This window comes from Podarcis raffonei, chromosome 11, assembly GCF_027172205.1.
Source record: "Podarcis raffonei isolate rPodRaf1 chromosome 11, rPodRaf1.pri, whole genome shotgun sequence".
NCBI lineage: Eukaryota > Metazoa > Chordata > Lepidosauria > Squamata > Lacertidae > Podarcis > Podarcis raffonei.
In genome coordinates this window covers 5,793,239-5,804,766 of record NC_070612.1, presented here as the reverse complement: position 1 = coordinate 5,804,766, position 11,528 = coordinate 5,793,239, and the positions used below count along the sequence as shown (strand labels likewise).

Here is an 11,528-nt window from a genome sequence, read left to right as displayed (position 1 = left end):
AAAGCATGCCAGTGCAAGTAGATAAATAGGTACCACTGCGGTGGGAAGGTAAACGCCGTTTCCGTGCGCTCTGGTTTCCGTCACAGTGTTATGTTGCACCAGAAGTGAATTAGTCATGCTGGCCACATGACCTGGAAATCTGTCTGTGGACAAAACGCCAGCTCCCTCGGCCTGAAAGCGAGATGAGCGTCACAACCCCATAGTCGCCTTTGACTGGACTTAACTGTCCAGGGGTCCTTTACCTATTACCTTACCTTTATAGCAATATAATTTCCTTAATGTAGCTGAGTTCCCAGTATGATATCAGAGACAGATTTAAGGCAGCATGACCTTTTCCTCCACACAGGGTGCAGGGACCAAGGGGTCTTTCTGCCTTCTTCCCAAAGTGTAGTAAGTGCTAGGTTTGGGGAAGGAGGTGTGAGTGTTCTGGCAGGGTCCTAGAGTCCCCCTTCCCCCTTCCTCCACCCCAAAGCCTAGTTAGTGTTTGCCCAGCTTTGGGAAGGAAGACGGAGGGCTTTAGGAGACAGCCAGAGCTTTGCACCTCCTTCCCAAACCCGGTGCTTTGGGTAGGAGGTTTCACAATTTGGTTTCATACAGGGTGACATATTACCAAGGTCCATACCTAGTAGTATAGTGTCAGACCAAGACCTGGGACACCAGGGTTGAAATCCCTGGATAAAACACATCCTTAAACTCCTTGGAAGAAAGGCGGTATACACAGAATCATAGGTTTATAGAGTTGGACAGGATTCTGAGGGTCATCTAGTTCAACTCCCTGCAGTTCAGGAATCTCCACGAAAGCATCCATAATATTGTTGATCACTTTTTAAACCATACAACTTACAATACATGAACGAAGTACAACACAGTGTACACTTGGGTTGTGAACGTGATCCGTGCGGGATGCACGTTCACAACCCGCAGCGTTCGCAGCCTGCGTCTGCTCACGCACGGGTTGCGATTCGGCACTTCTGCACATGCACGAAGCGTGATTTAGCGTTTCTGCGCTTGCGCGACCGCCGAAACCCAGAAGTAACCCGTTCCAGTACGTCCGGGTTTTGGCGGTCCACAAGCCGAAAAAACACAACCTGAAGCGGCTGCAACCCGAGGTATGACTGTACATGAAAAAGCAAGTACATACATTAAAACAAGCATAAAAGAAAACAAAGGAACATATAAAGGACAACCTTATTTTTTAAAAGGCAGGATTAAATACCATAAAATAAAATAGACCATCAAATTAAACAGCCCACTCATAATTCACAATAGGGTCTAACATTAAAAAAAATGTGAGAACAAAATCCAGTTAGCAGCAGAAAATTATGTATCTCTCAAAATTATCCCGAAGACCGAGAGGAAGTTTGATAGCCATCTTCAAATATCTCAAGGGCTGACACACGGAGGATGGAACAAGCTTGTTTTCTCCTGCTCCGGAGGGTAGGAAGCAAACCAGCAGAAGCAGCTGATGTCCGTCAGGGCCCCGCCCTCCTAGGCAGGAATGTGTAGGAATGTGTCAATCAAAGCAGGGAGTAGCAGCAGCAGCAGCCACCTCTGTAGCTGAAATCAGTCACATTTCTCTGTTCCAACCAGAAAGACTCTATCCATTTCCTTCTATCTGCTCCTTTTAGGTGAAGATTCCAGGGAGATAACTGGGGGTTTCCTTCATGCAAAGCAAAATACCACAGTATCCCATGCTGAATTCTGGTGGAATTGCCCCACACATGAGACAAGCAGGATTGAGCCCAAATCTATTCAGATGACACTGGAATAAGCGTGCTTGTCAATTGTTTTCCATCACTGCACCCATCTCATTCTCAGGGGAATAGACTACATGACAGGCAGCCAAAGAATTTTCCTGATCCATTTTCAACAGAGACATTTCAATTTGGCCTAGGGAGTAATCATAAGGATCGAGCAATTTCTCCTATCATGAGGGAGCGGGGGGGGGGAGGAACGACAGTTGTGTGGGGGGGAACTAAGACAGGATTTGCAACAAAGTTCGGATAGAGTTTTGACTGTACCCAAAATCTATGGGTTTTATAAGGGAGAACTGCATGCATATGACTTTAAGCTTGCATGGAAAAAGATCAGTTTTCATTTTAAGTTCAAAAATAGAGCAAGGCAGAATATTCCACCCTGAGAAAAATTGTAGTCTTTTTTTCTTTTCTTTTTTTATATCTGTTTGGTGCTATTGGTCCCCCCCCCCCGCCCAATTAACTCAACCACCTTATTCTGAAAAAAGAAGGTGGTTTGGTGGAGGTTCAATGTTCACTGCCCTTTCAAACCCACCTTTTATAAACCCCTATGAATTTGTTTCCAAGCCAGGATCTGGTAAACATTACTGACCACACCATTTTTGGGGTCATAAGAAAGCCCACAATACCTAGAAACTTTTCAGGATGAGGGAGAGAAAACTCTGAAAGGAAAAGGAAAGTTTTCTTGTGCTGGGGAATCTCTTCCTGGTGCATCAAGGAAGGATGTGATGTTTGCATATATTTTTTTATGGCTTCACTTTCCTCCTGTGAAACCACTAGCATTGGCTCCAGGTGTCTTCCAACCCAAAAGACTCCTCTCAGCTGCGAGATCCTTTTACAATGGGATTAACTTTTACTATGCTGTTTGTACACTGCCTGCCTTAATGAGGCCTTGCTCACAGTAGGAGATTGTAAGCACCACTCCAGGATAGTATAAATAATAGTAAAAAATCAGCTCTTCTCTTCCAAATTTGTAGCCATAATCTACAACCTCAAGAGAGTCAATTAAACTTTTTTTTGGGGGGAGGGGGGTAATGCAAACTTCTGGGTGCATATTATTTCAACTTCCTCAAAACTTTTGAGCCATGCAAACATTTGCCTTTCATGGATCCATTAGTTAGACAGAAATGAAGGGAGGTAGAGGAGAGCCTGATATTGGAAACCGGAGTTATTATGTAAAAGAATGTCTATTCTCTGAGATGTCACATTGTACAATCCCTTTACATGTGGGATTCAATCCAGTTCACATTTAAAGGGGAACTTACCTAATCTACAGTTTCCAAAAGAATTCATGAACCCAAACACAGTAATTCTTCAAAATTCACTCTTCTCTGAATTTTGCAAACCAGTTTCCCGGTCAAGTATTGTTCCTACAAATGCATGGCCTGGGCAAAAGTGTGCCCTAATATACATTTATCATTGCAAATAACATTCAAAATCCATTATATTAGGGAAATTGCTTGGGAAAAAAGGCGTATATTACAAAATGTGCACATTAGGAGAAAAGCATAATAAAATGCCGATGAATTTTCATAAGGACTTTATTGTTTTCCTTTTCCCAGAGCTGACTTTCACATTAAAAACATGAGAAACCGAGAGAAACCAAAATGAACAGACTTGCCCACCTCTGCTATACTTCCTGCATCTCTTAGGTTGCATCAGGGGTCCGTAACACTCAGGATACCCATGAAGGCCCAGCATGAAGTCTTCTGTTGGTTCTCATAAACTTCTGGCCTTGATCATGTAGCCTCCTCACCTGTGTAAATGTCTTATGAGAAGTATTCCTGGCATTTCTCCATAGGCTGGACTAGATGGGTTTTAGGTCTGATGTAGCGGGGTACTTCTGATGTTCTTATAAAATCATGGAACTGTAGAGTTGGAAGGTATACCAAGGGCCATCTAGTCCAAACCCTTGCAATGCAGGAATCTAAGCTAAAGCATCCATGACAGATGGCCATCCAACCCCTGCTTAAAAACCCCCAATGAAGGAGAGTCCAGAGGGAATCTGTTCCATTGTCTAACAGCTCTTATTGTTATAACAGTTCTTCCTGATGTTGAGTCGGAATCTTCTTTCTTGCAACTTGAATCCATTGGTTTTGGGACCTTCCCCCCAGAGCAGCAAAATAAACCAAGCTTGCTCCATCTTCCATGTGACAGCCCTTTAGATAGTTGAAGATGGCTATCATATCTCTGTCAGGAGCTCGTCCTACACTTGAGTAGGACCCTGGTAGAGACACATGCCCGACTGGCATGTTATCTCCCTCCTGGTTGTTTGTTCGGGACTTCAAAAGCTTTCTTCAGCCTGAATATCACAGCGACCGATGCCAACAGACATCAGCACACTTAGGGATCCGTAGAGTGTTAACAGTTTGCGTAACAGACTTCAGCAACTCAGCAATTTGCTAATCTACTTTATTTCCATATAAACACACACGGAGCACTGCAACATGGCTCCCTCTCTCTCTAGCATCAGACAGCAAAGAGAAAAAGAACAAAGGACAATAGTCCCACTTCACGGAACACAGTAATACAAACATCCTGTCTCCGTCACTTCCCACTCTGTGGAATGAAAACATACACCATCACGTGATAGACAAAAATCCAATGACTACAATCACAGAGCAGGAATTCTAACAATCTCCTTCTCAGTTTCTGCCTTCCCTGGCTAAACATACCCAACTGCCTCAACCATTCCTCAACAGGCTTGGTTTCCAGACCCTTGATCATCTTGGCTGATCTCTTCTGCTATGTTCATAACTTCTAGAGGAGTAGTCATATTGGTCTGTTAGTCCAAGTAGTTTTCTTTATCAGTGTGTGATTATGCCCCCCTCACTATAGAAGGCTCTTCCCAGTAAGGACTATCTGATGTTGACATGGCCATCTTTAGGGTGTCAGTTTAAGTGCTTATTCTACTCATAGACATTTGAGTAGGCAGGCTTCTATAAGCTTTTAGCTGGTATCTGTCAAATGGTTATAGGTGTGCAACAAGTCTTTATGCTCATTTTTTACAGTGAAGTCTTTTAGGTGTTTATGGTCTTGTGCATTTTGTTTAATTTTTTGTGCTTGCATTTTAATCTGTATCTACTGATTTTTTATGTTGTTTTGGGGCTATCTTTTGTGTAAGGTTTCTGTTAAATTCAACAACACTAGTGTTTGTGATGGAGGAACACAATGTGGAATGAACAGGGTATTAGTGAAGGTTTGGGGGGGATTCCTGTCTACATTGGATATAAATAAATAAATAAATAAATAAATAAACAAATAAATAAATAAATAGAGTGCATAATTCATATACCAAACCCAGCTAATTATGAATTTCGGCAGCATTGCTTTAGGGAACTGAATTTTTGCCTCTTTTAGACCTTTCCTCTTGTCTATAGTAAGAGGCTGTGAGTGGAGCACTCACAACGTTATCACTGGGGCTGCCAGTCTTAAACAAGCACCCTCTACCCCACCCCTCAAAAAGGGGTATTTAGATCTAGTATTGGCTCAGTACTCAAACACTGTTGCCCAAACAGTTATGAGAGCAGGAAAACAGGTGTTTGTATACCTGAAGCCAAAGAACATTTTTTAAAAAAACAGGAGCCTCAGGCCATGTTTTGTTGACCATGCTAGAAGTGACAGAACTTTTAGAACCATACTAGGTTTCAAAAGAGGAGAGAGATGAAGGGAAAGACTGGAAAGGGTGAAAGGAGGCTCTTGAGAGTGAAAGCAGAAACTTACAATGCATCACCAACTGGACGCGAATGAGTTGGCATTGTCTGATTACCCCTTTTAAATTCTCATTGCAAAGACTCACAATTCTTGGTGTTCTATCCACACACACCCCTTGTTTCTGAAGTTCAGTACTCTCTGGGGCTGTGCACCAGATACATCCAATTTGTATCCAACCCAATTTGAACATATTTGGAGGTTCTCCGGCACTAGTCGGGTTGAGTTCAGCCAGCCACAGATTGCTACCGGCCAGGTTGCATGGCCCAGAGTGCCCCATGGTTGTCAGGTGGTGGCACGCCTCACAGGAAGCAGAGGCAGGCAGGGAAACAAAACCACCCTTCCCCCAGCAGGGTTGTTTCCTCTGCTCAGGAGCTGTTGAGCTGAGGGGTGACCCTGCAAACTGTGAGTAATGCTCTGCAAGTAGTCTCTGGTTGGCCAATGTGAGAACAGAATGCTGGACTAGATGGGCCACTACCCAGATCCAGCAGACCAGTTCTATGTTCTCAGCAGTGAAGAAAACTGAGCTTCTATCCCATCAAAAGTGTGCTTTTGTATATACAGTAAAGAGGAACTGTTTTAACGGCGCACATTTTCTATATCCCAAGCCACGCACAAACATTTATCTAGAGATACATAGACTGAAATGACACGGCGTCGAGTGTTTGCTCATTACCTCCTTTCCTCCTTGTTGTGTATGCATGACTGCGTGTGTGTGTGTGTGTGTGTGTGTGTGTATGAATATATATATATATATCCCTGCAAAGAGGACTTCCGTCCCTGTCGTGATTGATTGCCAGCAAACTGCCACTGACAATTCCTGTTGGTGGGTGAGAGACATCGACTCGTTTATCTTTATATCATATCTGCTGCAAATTAAACGGAAAACGTAGAGTTTGCGCACACTAAAATGGTTACACTGCCGAGCAATGTGCCTATAAAACAGCATGCTAACAAGCGTGGCATGATGAATGGAGTGTAATAAGCCACCATAATTTCAAGTTCTCCCACAAGGAAAACGATAAGGCTGTCACCTGTTGAGCTATATTTGGGGATAATGCAGAGGCATCTCTGAGGAGGACTGAAGTCACCCAGACAAGACAGGTTAACACACTTATTATTTTTTGTTGTTGGAAAGGAGATTGGAGGATATATAAAACCAAGCCAAATCCTTAGTCCACTTGTCTGACTGCTGGGCTCTCTAGGCATGGAGGAGAAACTTAGCTCCTTTTTCTATTTAAATTTGGACCTACCTAAGAACATAAGAACATATGGTGCTGGAGGAGACTCTTGAGAGTCCCATGGACTGCAAGAAGATCAAAGCTATCCATTCTGAAGGAAATCAGCCAGACACGACTAAATGACTAAACAACAGCAACAACAAAGAACAGAAGAAGAAAAAGCAGAGACATCACCTTGTCAACAAAGATCCGTATAGTTAAAGTTATGGTTGGACAGTGTTCTTGAAGCTATGAACATGAGTCTGACCAAACTGTGGGAGGCAGTGGAAGACAGGAGTGCCTGGTCCATGGGGTCACAAAGAGTCGGACATGACTAAACAACTAAACAACAACAACGAACACAAGAAGAACCTGTTGGATCAGGTCAACGGTCCCATTTAGTCCAGTTTCCACTGAGTGTCACCATGTTCTCCAGACCTTTCATAGATGCTTTTAACAGCTGTACACATGTGGTACATAGCACCTCTCCAAGCATCTGGTCAACACATTGACTTTGGAAACAGAAATATATCCATCAAAATACAACAATATGGGGGTCATGATATCAAGCAGAGCCAACCCTGCAGAAGTAAGCAAAAGGATGTGAGGAACTGTATCTGCAAATGCCTTGAAACTTGTCAGAGCAGAATACTGAGGGCTCACCCTTAACACCTCAACAGGTTGAATGTCATAAGTAGGGCTGTGCAGCCAATCTGGCTGAATCCCACATTGTGAATGGAATAGGAGTAATTTAGGTCAACTCAGGATTAGTTCGGAGGTTGTCAAAAGCAGTGCCAGATTTATGTACAGTATAAGCTAAACAAGCTGTAACTTAGGGCCCCGCTCTCTTAGGGCCTCCCAAAAAAATTAAAGGGAAAAAAACCTGGATGTACATTTCCAAAATATAAGGTAAAAAAACAAATAAATTGGTTTTAGATACCTATTAGGTCCATAAATTACCATATAGCATATATCCAACACAAAAAACAGCTGTTGTTGACAAAGGACAGCTGGACATATAAAGGGTCCCATTACCTTCAGTAGCTTAGGACCTCATCAAACCTAAATCCGGCCCTGGTCAAAAGTGAGGATGATCCGGTGGCAAGGAGAAAGAGAGGAGAAAGAGAGGGGTGAGCAGCCTGCATGCTTCTCCTTCTTCCCCCGCTCCAGACCACATGTGTAATCAAAGCTTTAAACTCAAAGTAAACCTGAGGTCAGAAGGGGGAAGTGGACACATTGCCACTCGCCTCCTCACAGCCTCATGACTGGGCAAGGAGCCAAAACAGTTGAATCTGGGTTGGACCCAGATCATTCCCAAGTCAGATGGCAGCTTCTGTGACGTGCCAGGTTGGGCCATGATTTTTATGGGGGCGGGGATGGGAGAATCCTAGCACAGCCCAAGTACAAACCCCTTACCACTTGGGACAGCTCTGGTGAACAGCTCTGCCTAGATGCAGTGCTGATGGAAAAATCCAATCCTGAACAGCTGTTTCATACCCTTGTGGATGCACTGATATATCACTACAACCTGATTTGTTTGAACGAATTTCCAGTGCATGATTGTTAAAATGCTAGTTTCCTCTGAAGAAGAACCGAGGAAGAAAGTTTGTCCATCTCATCTGAGAAATGTGGCCCTCAAAGATTCTCTATGGCCCTTGGGACTCTCCCCAAGCCACATCTACTTTTCTTCAGGACATCCATCACCAGCCTTGTTTCATCCCTTCCTTGAATGCTTTTTGCCTGGCTGGACTTTGCCCTTGAGCTCTCATTTTCCTGGATGGACTATAGAGAGGCGTGTGTGTGTATATAAGTTTGTCTACTGTTCATAAGTAAAAAAAATATATTTGTTGCTTTGGCCAGTTTTGCCTACCACCCTGGAAGAAATGTGGGCCCCCAAACCTATTTTTTCTAGATTCAGCTGCTTGCATGACTCTGCTTCCCCCCAAAAAAACAACAACAGTACAGCAGAAAGCAAGTTAGTTTAAGAAGGAAAACTTGAAGGGGGGGTGGAGATAGAGAGAGAGCGCGTTGGATCATGTTCTACTGCAAAATTCTCCCCTCATCTTCTCTCTCTGCTCTTTCTCAATTAGTTCACTGCAACTTTTGAGCCAGTTTCGAACGTCTCCTGATAAAGTCAATGACAAAGCATGCTGTTGAAGCAACTGACAGGCCAACAATTACAGCCCCTGTCGCCTTTGTTTAAGCTGCAGTTTACTTATGAGCAATTGAGTCTCATTATTTCTGCCAAATTATATTCTACTGCAGCCATCAAGAAAAGAAACAAACAAACCTTTTTGTTGCTCTTGCTCTTATATGCCCATGTAGCCTTCCACACACACACACACTGTGAGAGTTTCTCTAGAAACCTCTGAGTTTCTTTCTAATTTGGCTCTAGGGGGTACATTTTTCCAGGAAATCAGAAATGTTTCTCGCAGACAGAAAGATCTGGCCAAATAACAAGCTATAAAAGGGATATTGCAAAGGCCAGCTAGAACTGATGTGCGTGTCTGTACAAAGGGTAGTGGTCCTTATGGAGAGGTGGTGGTTCTTATCTTACCTCCCGTCACCTCCTTCACTTACCAGCAAGGAGAGAAGCAAGGCGGAGGGGGCAGGTCAGGAGAGTGGAAAAGCAGCAGCAAGAATGCTGGATTGTTGACAATGGGTGGCAGCATCTCTTGAGGGCTAAGGGCAAGAGGCAATCCCAACCCTAGCTGCTGTTGCCACCAAGATTGAACCTCGAGTCTTTTGCATACAAAGCAGATGTTCTGCCAGCGAGCAATGAGCCTCTTTCATGGCGGACTGCCCTGGCTGTCAGTTGCAGGGAACCAGGCAGAGGGCCTTCTCGGTGGTGGCACCCGCCCTGTGGAACGCCCTCCCACCAGATGTCAAAGAGAACAACAACTACCAGACTTTTAGAAGACATCTGAAGGCAGGCCTGTTTAGGGAAGCTTTTAATGTTTGATGCATTACTGTATTTTAATATTTTGTTGAAAGCCGCCCAGAGTGGCTGGGGAAGCCCAGCCAGATGGGCAGGGTATAAATAATAAATTTATTATTATTATTATTATTATTATTATTATTATTATTATTATTATTACTGAAGAAGAAAGACTTAGAGGAGGCTCCTTTCCCAAGGCGTTAATGCTTAGACCACGGTGAGCCCTATGTGAATTGCTGGCTTATGGCACTTCAGGCAATACACATGGTTATTCCTAAATACAGCTGCGACAAAGGTGCTCTAACTGCCACACCTCAATCGCTTCTCGGCCTTTTGGCTAAGATCATGTGTAGTACAGTAACTGCCACACCTCAGACATTGATCTAACACAACCACACCCCTGTGCTATCATATATATATATATATATATATATATATATATATATATATATATGAATGGAGTGGGATCATTGTAGGGCATTGAGCATTTCTGCAATCTCTTGCGATGCCTAGCAGGCAGAAACTTCTCTTCCTTTCTCTTTTTGCTCATCCTGGACCTGGGTGTTGGGGAGGTGGCCAGAATCAGTGACACTCCCATTATCTGATGGTGCTGGAGTGGACACCACACCACACACCGTGGACATGTCAGAGAGATGCACTGCCAAGCATGGAGAGGAAGGTGGAGGTGCAAGGGAGGCAAAACTCATGGCTGTCATCGCAGGGACAGGTGATATGAGAGAGCATGTTGAGGTAGCTCCCCCACACCTTGATCCCTGCTGCAGAGACCCTCACAACCCACTGGAGACCTCCCCTGGGTCCTTGACCAAAACCTTTGGCTGCATTGCCTTGACTCAACAAGCCCCTGGCAGATAAACAGTGGAGTAGCATGTGGGAGAGAGGGCAGAGAGGAAGTTGCCCTGGGTGCAAAATTGTTAGGGGTGCAAAATTTCAGCACCCGGTACTACCTCAATACATCTGTGTGCATCCATCGCTGGGCTCTATTGAAAACAGCTGTTCCATGCAAACCAGGAAGTGTCTTCTCCAGACTTCTCCCTGTGGCTGTGATCTCCTTCCTTCCTTCCTTCCTTCCTTCCTTCCCACCCCTCTGTGGAGCCCCGGGCACTGGCAACCCACGCTAGGCCACTGACAGATGCAAAGTGTTTCTCAAAACTGGGGTGGGGATTCAGCACAATGCTACCTTGCACACACAGCCCCAGGTGATGTAGCTACTTTAGCAGCCGTTTCAAACAACCTGCTTTAGTTCAGGATGAATCGCTGGTCCCGAGTTTCCTTCCTGTTCTTTAAAAGTGGCATATTTAACATCTGCCTAGACAGCCAGAAGAGATTTCAGTGCAATGCCCTGTCTGCCAAAATACGTAATGGCAACACGGTACATTGCTCTATCTACATTTTAATGGGGAAACAGAGAATCATGTTTGATGTTTCCATTAGCTTAAGAAACTGGCAGTGACTTCTCGTAAACAAGGCAAACCCTGGCAATGTACTTCCCCTTCCCCTCTTCTGTCTTCCAAGCAGGTAATTCATTGATACAACTGGGGTTGGGTAAAAGCAGTTTGGATAAAATAAGAACTGACCTAGATATGTACTATAAATACAAACGCAAAGTAGAAGGTTTCTTCTTGTTGTTGTTGCTTTAAAGTGCAGGTTTGAAAACAAATACAATTTTCACTTGAAGGAGCAAAAAGATAGAAAAAATTAAAAGTCAACATTCCTGGTAGGGTTGGGGAGGATTCCAGACCTCTTTGTGTTTTGAAGAAATGTTCCTATTTCACGCCACCTCACCCTGGACCCATATAGTGTGGGATGTGAAACACGGAGCAGTCAAGTACAACATCCCTAGAGTGGACATAAAAAAGGGATGTCTGGACCAGCCTGTCGGAACTT

At 44.0% G+C, this 11,528-nt stretch overlaps 1 non-coding gene across 1 annotated transcript; it reads left to right on the top strand.

Moving 5' to 3' along the window:
- The first annotated feature begins 9,940 nt into the window (after positions 1 to 9,940).
- LOC128423790 (U2 spliceosomal RNA) lies at positions 9,941 to 10,125 on the top strand. Its single transcript, XR_008332856.1, has one exon. It is a non-coding gene; the product is annotated as a U2 spliceosomal RNA (small nuclear RNA).
- Positions 10,126 to 11,528: the final 1,403 nt, after the last annotated feature.